Source organism: Petaurus breviceps, unplaced genomic scaffold (assembly GCF_028583685.1).
Source record: "Petaurus breviceps papuanus isolate PSGF00001 unplaced genomic scaffold, PetGlider_PUasm1.0 40, whole genome shotgun sequence".
NCBI classification, from domain to species: Eukaryota; Metazoa; Chordata; class Mammalia; order Diprotodontia; family Petauridae; genus Petaurus; species Petaurus breviceps.
Window position 1 is genome coordinate 9,667,666 of NW_027186315.1, and position 10,821 is coordinate 9,678,486.

A 10,821-nucleotide genomic window follows, 5' to 3' on the forward strand; every position below is an offset into this window, starting at 1 on the left:
ATTTGTTGTTTGATGGTGTTCTAAATGATGTTCTAATTAAACTCTTGATTTTTGCCACCATAACTCACATGATCTCTCATCTTTAAGTTTCTTTCCATCCTGTGGCCTTCTCACACAAGGAGATACCTTTCCTTTGAAATCCTTTGCCACTTTCTGTACGTTTCTCCTGGAACCTCAATTTCTAAGAATGATTTAGCCTAGTCATTCTTCATTCTTTTCCTGGCTTCTTTCAAACTTCTGGACTTTGACACTATGTCCTTTTTGTTTAACTTCTATGCCCAAACTGAATTCCCCAACACAAACCCATTCACACACACACACACACACACACACACACACACAAATCCTTTTCAGTTCCCTTTTATGTATTGTCTTTACCTCTTAACATGCAAGTTCCTTGAAGGCTGGGGCTTTATTTTTTTTTATTGTATTTGTATCCTAGGTACTTATGAGAGTGCCTGACATATATTAATTACTTTAAAATGCTTTTTTTAGCATAAAGTGGAACATTAAATTGTATTGGATTTGGAGTCATGCAGTTCATATTTTATGTTAGAGACTTACTAGCTATGTGACTATGGGTAATAAATATAACCTCTTTCCACTTTGGTTTACTTATCCATAAAAGGAGCATAATAGAAACACACATCTCCCAAGGTTGTTGTGATGATCAAAAGAGATAACTCATGTAAATTGATTTATTAACCTTAAAGTACTATGTAAATGATATGTTTGCTATTATTGTTGGCTTGCTGATTTGAGTTGATTTTCCCAGGTTCACATAGCCAATTAGCGTTAGAGGTGTCATTTGAGCTCAGGTCTTCTTGATTCCAAGCTATTCATTCATTTGTGCTTCTGTCAACTATATGACTGCCTATTTATGCTGTTTCTGTTTTGTGCTACTAAATATAGTCAATTCTTGATTATTTATGGCAAACTAAATAATCACATTTTTTTGGAGGGAAGTTGAGGTTAAGTGACTTGCCCATGGTCACATGGCTAGTTTTTTGTGTTAAGTGTCTGATGCCAGATTTGAACTCGGGTGCTCCTGACTCCAGGGACGGTGCTCTCTATTCACTGTGCCACCTAGCCACCTCTGAAATCATTACTTTTTAATTCCTACATAATTTTATACTGAGAATTTGAAGGTTCCCTTAAAATGATCACCTCAAAGCAAATTATATTACATTTTAAATAATTATTATAACAAATGAGTTAATAAAAATTTATAATCTGAAAAAGTTTGTACTAAAAACAATACTAATATTTCTATTAAGACAGCTGTGAGTAGCTTTGCCTAATAGAACTGAAATATGAATTCACTGAAATAAACCTCAAGTTAGCAAAAATATTTAGTTGCAATGGCAAATAACCAGAGGTTCTTTCCTCCACTGCTCAATCACTGAGCTCTTTCTCCTCTCCTTAACACAGTGCTGCCCTAGTCTCTATCTCTACCCATGGTCTCCCAATCAAATAGTTCAAGTCCTTTCTCCAAAATCTCTCTTGCACTTCCCCACCTTTCCTTGCACATAGTTTGTGATGTCCTAGGTGTCAAATTCTCTAGCTATGGCTCTTGGTTCTTTCTAAATGGAAAAAGAAAAGATATATCCAATTTAACATGCATTCCTGTGGGGAATGAGATTTGTGTTTTCTAATTTTGTTCCTGATACAAATGACATACCAAAGATAACATGCCTTGAAAAAAAAAGGGTTGATGCTATCTTAACTGTGCCCATTTGAATGGAAGCTTTGATCATACAGAAACTGAGTTAAATCTGTTTCTCGATCAGTCTGAGAAATAAGGGCAAAATATCAATCTGTGCTTTCAATTTTTAAGGAGCTATTTGGCATGGGAGGGGGGGGAAGTGTGGAAGCACATTGTTTTTCTCCAAGATTTACTCAGCATAAAAGAGACCAGAATCATTTTGTTGTTTTCAACAATATTGCCCCATTTCTACTCATGGCTCAGAACATTACCTTGTCAAGAAAAATCATCACCTAGCAGATATAAATGTTTATAACATTTTTATAGGCCCCCACTAATGGATGCATGTCATCAAAACAAACCATTTTATTATATTTTTTGTGCAACATGATGATGTTACAGAGTTTATGTGAGATATTCCATTTATGAGGGTATAGAAATTTACATATAAAGTGGAGTAGTCCACAAAAATGCCGTAGCATTAAGTTACAACTGAACAGGACATACCCATTCATTTAAGATCCCAATGCTATTCTTTAGCTAAAATATTTCTCCAAGGTATAATATTTCCACACATAAGCACAATTTAAAAAAATATAATAATCCCAATTATATGAGATGTACTTCTTTATTCTGTTAAAATGTTTCATTTTCCCTAATATTTTAGAATCTTTATGGGATGACCTCAAATGTTTCTCAGTCCAGGTGCTGTTGACTACTAGGAGTTATAAAAAAGAACATTCCTTCAAACATAAGTCAAGCTGTGAGAGCTATTGCCTTATCCAAAAAATGTTATTACTGTAACTTGTTGTGTGATATGTCATTTAAATGAAATTTAAACTTTTCATACCAAAAGTGAACCAGAAATTCCATCAGGTTCAGTCACCAACTATTTGGGCACTAGAATTAACCAGGATTTGCTACCATCTTTTAAAAATGTCTCTCTCTAATACTAACCTTTCCCTCAAAAAATTTCCCCCTTCTTTTCCATTACCATGCATCAGTCACTCAGCTTTTACATTCTCCTCAAGTACTACCATCATTGTACTGGACTGAATGTTATCACAAAAGATTCAAATTATTCAACTTTTATCTTGATATTACTCACTTAATATAAGATTAATTTAACTAAGTTAAAAAACTAATTTAACTCCTTATTTTTGAAAATGGATTGCTTGATATTGACAATTTTTCCTTCTTTCACAACCCCTGCCATTCCATCTGTTCCCCACCCCCCCTTCTATCAACGGATCACAGTTTTAAAATGAGAAAAGAAAATAAAAGGTAAAGTAAAAAAGTTTTTTACACATAAGGAAAGTGAGGCACAAGGAAATTTGATGATTTGTTCTGAGTCACACAGTTGCTAGATGTCCATGGTGAGATAATATCCTCCAATACCAAGTCCAATGCTCTACCCATGCTGCTATACTGTCTTATCTCTCCAAGTGGCCTTGGTTTCCTCATGGATTTGACCATTTATGGGAACTACTTTGCTCTTTCTATAAATAGCAGCAAGAAGGAAACCAGAAATAACAGCAAGTCCTGATATGCCTTTCAATTTGGTGACATACTGACTTTTGCTATTATTGTCAGCAAGTCCATGTGCTTCCAGTGTATCAAATTCCTCTTTGCCTCTCCCTGTATTTTTAAATATGTATATAGATGAAAACAAATTAAAATACTTGAAGAAGAAATTAATCATAAAATAACAATATACATTCTTTGAGTGAGGGGTAGTAGCATTGATTATATTTATAATAGGCTCCCAGGCTTATTTAGTGCCTACATATAGAGTAGCAGCACCTCAGTATATCATATTTGGTAGAGACTTTAAAGTCCATCAACTTCATCTCATAGGTAAAAATGAATACCCTACTCTGTTTATTAGCTAATGGTCTTTCAGTGATTTGTTAAAGAGTTCTAGTGAAAGTGAACCCACAGCTCCTTCTTTCTTATAGGTTGCCCCTTGTAGCAGCAAGCACCCCAGTGTCCCCAGGGTGGCTGCCAACACAGGTTCTTAGATCTGCTTCGTTAAAGGAAAGCAACTCAAAATTGGTTAACAAGCTTACTTTAATCAGTCAAATATGTATCATTTACCTAGTTCAGGGGAAAAAGGTCAGCACCCCGAACTTCAGAGTATACAGACAGAATTATCAAGACAGAGAAACAGATCAAGCAGATAGATTTCCAAACTGTCCAACCATTACATCCATACCAATTGAACATCTGGGTTTTTCAAAGTCAGGGGGATCTCAACAACAGCTTTCCAGAGTCTCATCTGATCAAATCACAGAACACTTCTCAAAGTGAGCCCCAAAGCAAAGCCTCTCATCACGGATTATATAGCCTTCTCCTGAGTCAGAGAATGTAACCACCCTCTTGACCCACTGTCCAATCAAACAGCATCAAGGTATGGGCATTCCTGAAAACCAAGCCTCCTGCCACAGGCTCCATGTGACTACATTCAGCCTATTAGGAGGCAGAGTATATTTTCAAATCAAGGAAGGTTCTCAGAGTCTCTTAAGCCTATCAAAGGGCGTAGGGACAGGGAAGATCTTTAAATTTGCATTTCTATTATATTAGGCCTCAAGATCTTTCATGCCCATAGCATAGTCAATTTACTTTTGAATTAGCACTAAACATCTCTTAGGTCACATTTTCAAGATACAGAACTAAAGGTACCAAAGTGGCCACTGGGCCTTAAACAACCACAAAGTACATTGCATTATCACATGAATTCAAAATAAATCACCTTAATTCAAATAAAGTTCTCTTGGAGGGGGGTGTCCTTCCCCTCACACAGCTCCAGCCCCTGCTTCCAAGTACAGAGAGGGGCTGGGCAAGAAAACCAACAAGGTGGGGTCCTTGGGGGTCCACTGCACTTCATCCCACCCACCATAGTCACAAGTCCATCCTTCCCCTGGGTCCCAAACTGTGGGATGAAGCAAGGAAACAAATTCAGTGCTCCTGCTTTGCTGCTCAGTTCTTATCTTTTCCTGTGGCTGAATTCTGAACTCCTGGTTTCCTTCTCCTCCCGCAGGCAGCAGCTGCTCCTGGCTTCTGCCCAGGTCCCGATGCAGGCAGATCACCATTCCTGCTCTCAGCTCAGTGAAGTATACATGCAGGCCATTCTTCTCTCCTGTTCCATGGCTCCACAGAGTCACAGCTACCATAAGTGTGAAACAAACAATTATCCCAGCCCCCATACTTACCTTTTACTCTGCAGATCCCATCCTCATCGCCATTTTGTAGCAGCAAGCACTCCAGCGTCCCCAGGGAGGCTTCCAACATAGGTTCTTCCATCTGCTTTGTTAAAGAAAAGCAACTCAAAATTGGGAAATTCATGGCAAACAAGTCTGGGGCAAAGAATTATGGGAAGATATCTGGAACACGTCTTTGGTCACTGACTTGTCAGTTTTTCACGTAGATGCTCACATGGCCCTCACCACGCCAGAAGGTGAATACAATGCTCATGCTGATCAACTGGCAAAGATTTCTACTGAACATATTGTCCCTACTTTGACAACAACTGATGATGCAGTATTAGCAAAATGGGTCCACCAAACAGCAGGCCATTTGGGGGTCCAGGCCACACACCGGAGGGCAAAAGATTGAGGTATCAGTATTTCTCATTCACTGTTAAAACAGATAGCAGAAGAATGTCATATATGTCAATTGGAAAAGGAATGAACTGTTCCTCGGGTAGTAACTGGAGAGATAGTGAGAGGAAAAGTCTCAGCCCAAATCTGGCAAATAGATTATATTGGTCCACTACCACTAGATAAAGGATGCAAATTCATGTGTACTTGAATTGATACCTATTCAGGTGTACTAGTGGCTTGTCCTTATAAGAATGCAACCCAGAAAAACATTTGTAATACTCTAGATATCATAAGTCTATATTATGGAACCCCAATGAAGATTCAAAGTAACAATGGATCACATTTCAAAGGCAATGAAATGAAGAAGTATTGTATACTAAACAATATAGAATGGGTATATCATATTCCATATTATCCAGAAGCATCTTAGTTAATTGAAAGAATGAATGGATTACTGAAAGAACAGTTAAGGAAGTTAAGTTCTAATAATTCATATCAACATTGGAAGGATAATTTGTTCATGGCTTTACATAATTTGAATAATAGACCATTGGGAGGAAGTACACCTCTAGCCAGAATGATGACCCCCAATCTGCAAATTAGAAAACAACAAACACATAAGATCCCAAATATTGAGTATTGGACTTTGAGGCCAGATGTCCCAGCACCGTACTCAGGAACACCTGGTTCGGTGGGGTATGATTTACATTGTTTAGAGGACATTTGGTTGGACAGAAAAGAAATAAGAAGAATATCCACTGGGATATGCATAAGAATCCCTAAAAATCACTTTGGACAGATTTTACCCAAATCAGGATTAGCAGCTCAAGGAATACATGTATTGGCTGGAGTAATAGATTCTAATTATCAAGGAAAAATTGTTGTAACATTCCATAATTTAGGTGAAGGGCCCATACACATTCATAAAAATGATAGTATATTTCAAGTGATTATTGTTCCTTGTAAAACAATACCACTTGTAAAAACTGACCCTCCTTCCAAAATAACTGTCAGAGGAACTGAAGGATTTGGTTCTACTGATAGAATAAAATCGGGAGCTAAAGTATGGGTAAAACGGAAGCCAGAGGATGTTCCAAAGGCTGCAGAGATTATAGCACATGGGAGGGATAGCATTGTAACTATTGTTTATTCTGAAGAAGGTAATTACAAAATTGTACCCTTAACTCATTTATTCTACTGTGAGTGAGACTTCAATAGTCTGGTTATTGTCTCTTTGCTTCTTCTTGACTTTTTGTCTGTTCACCTTGTTTGCCAGATTTGTTTCCACAGGCTTGGTACCCTCCACCTGTAGATGTCTGATAACTTAAGCTGGATGTCATCCCCTGTCTGCAAATGTTATGTGTCACCCCTGGACCTGGCATCAAGAATATTAAGAACTGACCTCTGAAATGGCACCCCTTGGAACAGGGACAACTCTACATCTGATCTCAGCAGCAAGTAGTCATGGAAGAAGAGACCTTTGCCCCTTACCCCAAGATTTGGGGGCCCCATTTGTTCGGGGTGGGGGGAATGATGGGGAGCTTGTGCTCAAGCCCCACCCTAAAATACTGTTTTCTGTGTTTATTGTGTGCTATCCTTGTTATATTGTTGTGAAATTCTGTTGACACCAGTTATTCCTACTGTATTTTTGCCAAGTAAGGGACATGAAAGATCTTGGGGCCAAATGTAAGGGTTATGGGATTTAAAGATCTTCCATGCTCCATTGGATTTGCTGATATAGCAGGAAGGGGTGGGGCAAGAGGAAGCAGAAGTTAAGCTAGAGTTCTTGTGGTGACTGGCAGTGGTGGCAGCAGCAGCAGCAGAGGCAGCGGCAGTGGTAGTGGTAGCGGCTGAGGTAGAGGTGGAGTAGCAAACCCCTTTTGGAGCCAGCCAGAATTTCTTCTAAGGACTCCTACTGAGGACTGTCAGGGGCTGGAGCTGCTAGGAGCACACTTCCTGGATGCTAGTAGTTTCTGTGAGTGGGGAGAGGAGGACCTTTGCCTGAGGTAGCCTGTTCTGTTTTAAAGGCTTTGAGAATGTGGGTGCTTTCTACTTTATCTACCTGTGCCAATTTCATAACTACTCTGATGGCTCTGACTTTCTGGTTTCGGGACTCAATCATTTGGTGTTTTAATAAATGTTCTAGATCCCCCATATAGAGAGCCTGGTATATTTTGTGATTAATAACTACATCAGCATATTTATAATTGCCATAGGGATTGTGAATATTGCATTGCTAATACACCCCTTTCCACAGCAGTCCTCTAGGAAACTTGTCAATATTGGTGTATGAGTATGAAATAGTGATGAACAATCCAATGTTTGGGTTGGCCTTCATATACCATCCGGGTGAGGATCTAATTATCCTTGTCTCTGAGTAAGCATCTCCAAGTATGAAAGACTCTCTTTTCAAACTCTCTTGAATTCCCTTCACTTGACTTTCTGATACCCTTTACTATAGCCTTTCCTTTGCCTTGTAATAATACATAAATTTCTAAAGATTACCAAGCAACATGATCACAGAATGGAGAGAGGAGTAACTTCAGTGGCTATCACCCCAGTGTTCCCTAAAAAAATAATTTGCCATACTAAATACCAAATCAATAGTGATCAATCCTATGTTTTAGGACCTCCAATGAGCAGGAGCCCATTAGCTTCGATAAAAAAATCATAAGCCTATGGTCACTTTTATATCAAGTGTAACTGTTAAAATATCATCTTATAATTTATATAAATTTTGAAGTTATTCACACTAATTATCTTAGGTAAGTGGATCAGTAGAATAGATATGGTACACAAGACAGTAATAAATAACCATAGCAATGGAGTAATTGATAAACCCAAAGATCCAAGTTTTGGGGACAAGAATTCATTATTTGACAAAAAAACTGTGGGAAAACTGGAAAGCAATTTGGTAGAAACCAGATATATATCAACATCTCACACTATATACAAAGATAAGGTCAAAATGGGTACGTGATTTAGACTCAAAGATTGGATACCATAAGCAAACTAGGAGAGTATGATCTGTCATAGTTATTGAAAATAGAAGAATTTTTGACTAAACAAGAGACAGGGAACATTACAGTATTTAAAATGAATAATTTTGTTTACATCAAATTAAAAAAAATGTACAGACAAAACCAATGTAGGAAAGCTTAAGAAGGAAAGCAGAAAACTAGAGGATAATTTCTCTGAAAAAGGCCTTATTTTTCAAATATATAGAGAACAGGGCCAAAATTATAAGAGTACAACTCATTCTCCAATTGATAAATTTTCAAAGGATATGAACAAGTAGTTTTCAGATTAAAAAATCAAAGTTTTCAATAATCATAACAATATACTCTAAATCACTATTGAATAGAAAAATACAAATTAAAATAAGTCTGAGGTACCACTACACACCCATCATATTGGTTTATGCAACATATTATCTGTATCCCAAAGAAATGGGAAAAATGGAATAAGATCTATATCTACAAAAATATTTCTATCAGCTTTGTGCATGTGTGCATATGTGTGTGCATGTTTGTGTGTGTGTGTGTGTGTGTGTGTGTGTGTGTGTGTGTGGTGACGAAGATTAGAGATTTAGGGAATTCCCATAAATTAAGAAATGACTGAACAAGTTGTGGTATATGATTATGATGAAATGCTATAGAGTTATGAGCAAGAGGCTTTCAATAAGACCTGGAAAGATTTAGATGAATTGATGGAAAGTGAAATATGCTGAATCAGGAGAACATTGTACAAAGTAACAACAATGTTGTATGATTATCAGCTGTGAATGACTTAAGCTATTCTCAGTGAAGAAAAGATCTAAGACAATTCCAAAGCACTCACTACAAAAAATGATATTCCCCTCCAGAGGAAGTCTGAGTACAGACTGAAACATATATATGCATACATGCACACACACACACACACACACACATATATATACACACAATACATACACATATTATACAGACATCTGTAACTGTGCATATACACATATACATATATATGAATATAGATAAACACTATATACATATATATGTACATATACATTTTTTGTTTTTTGGGGGGGTATTTAGAATGTTGAAAATTGTTTTTACATGCAATTGAAAAAAACTAAAAGACTAAAAGAAAAAAAATCCCCAGTTGGAGAAAAATTGAGACTTCAGACAGTGTCAGTGACTTACTTCACATTATCATTACTGGGTAAGCGAGGAAAAAGGATGCAGGCAGTGGTGTTCTCAAAAAATTTTAATAAGAAATTTTTGAACCATTATGCCTTTTTGTATTTTTTTTGTATTATTAACCCTTGCCCATCACTTTATTAAGCCTAGACCATGAATAACAACAAAAAAATCAAGGCCTGATTTGTAGTGTTTGCTGAAGTATCTGGGATAAATGTCCTCACTAAAATTTAATAGTACTCTGATTTTAGCACACCTCTGAATGTAGGTCTCTCAATTCTCTCTTGGCTCAGTTTTTTAAATAGATCATGCCATCATTCTAACCTACTAGTGAGTATCCTTAGTTATATAACCAGATACTCTGTCTTCTGACAATGATGAATGAGAATTTGTAGTTATTCTTACCATTTGGTGATTTAGGGTAAAGAGAATCCCAGAATTTTAAAACAATTCCAGTTGCAAAAAAGAAAGAATTAGGCTTGTTAATGAGTCACTACAAAAACATTATTATGTATATTGAAATCTAACTTGCTCTTGTCCCATTGACCACTCCAGCACTAGTCAATACAGTAAGTTTATAAGTAGCTAGTAAAAAGTACAAAGGTGAGAAGTGCAATTGTATTGGGGAACATACAAATCACTATCAAAATGTCCTATAAATTAAGTGAGAATAACAGTTATGTGAAAATTGTCTCATAAATTGGAGAGCACAGGAGCCACTGGAAACTGTCTCATAAATTCACTAAGGCCATACCCTGAGATTGTTAAATAAAGGGAATCCAGCTAAGCCTTAATGTAAGGGCTATTTGGTCTGGCTAACTAAATCTGTAAGCTGCAGATAAATTCCAGACATGTGCAGTAAGATCAGCAAAACACTAGGGAAGCATTATGCTTATGAATTAATCCCAATCCTAATCCTATTGGTGATAGCATTGAGATGATGTGGGCAAATTAATGAACTAAATCTAAAATAATAGTGTTAGTTCACCCACCACCAAAAAAAAAAACCCTATAAAATGAGAACACCAACTCCTGTATCTCCCAACAACTCCTCCATCTGGTAAGGGTACTTATTGCCTAGTGCTCCCAACTCTTTATCTGCAACTACTTAAGTCACTATATATCTCCCCTTCCTCATTCTCTTCCCTACTGCTGCCTCCCATCTTCTACCATCTGTAGTACCACCTTTGTACCCTCTCTGCATTATTAAAGTGTGATTGAAACATTGCTCCCCATTTATTGTCACTGTGGACTTTCCTGGAAAGTATTTTAAAAACTGAGTGTGCTTGCCAGCCTCAACCTAAAGGAATCCCTAAATGGTTCTGTCCCTTTACTC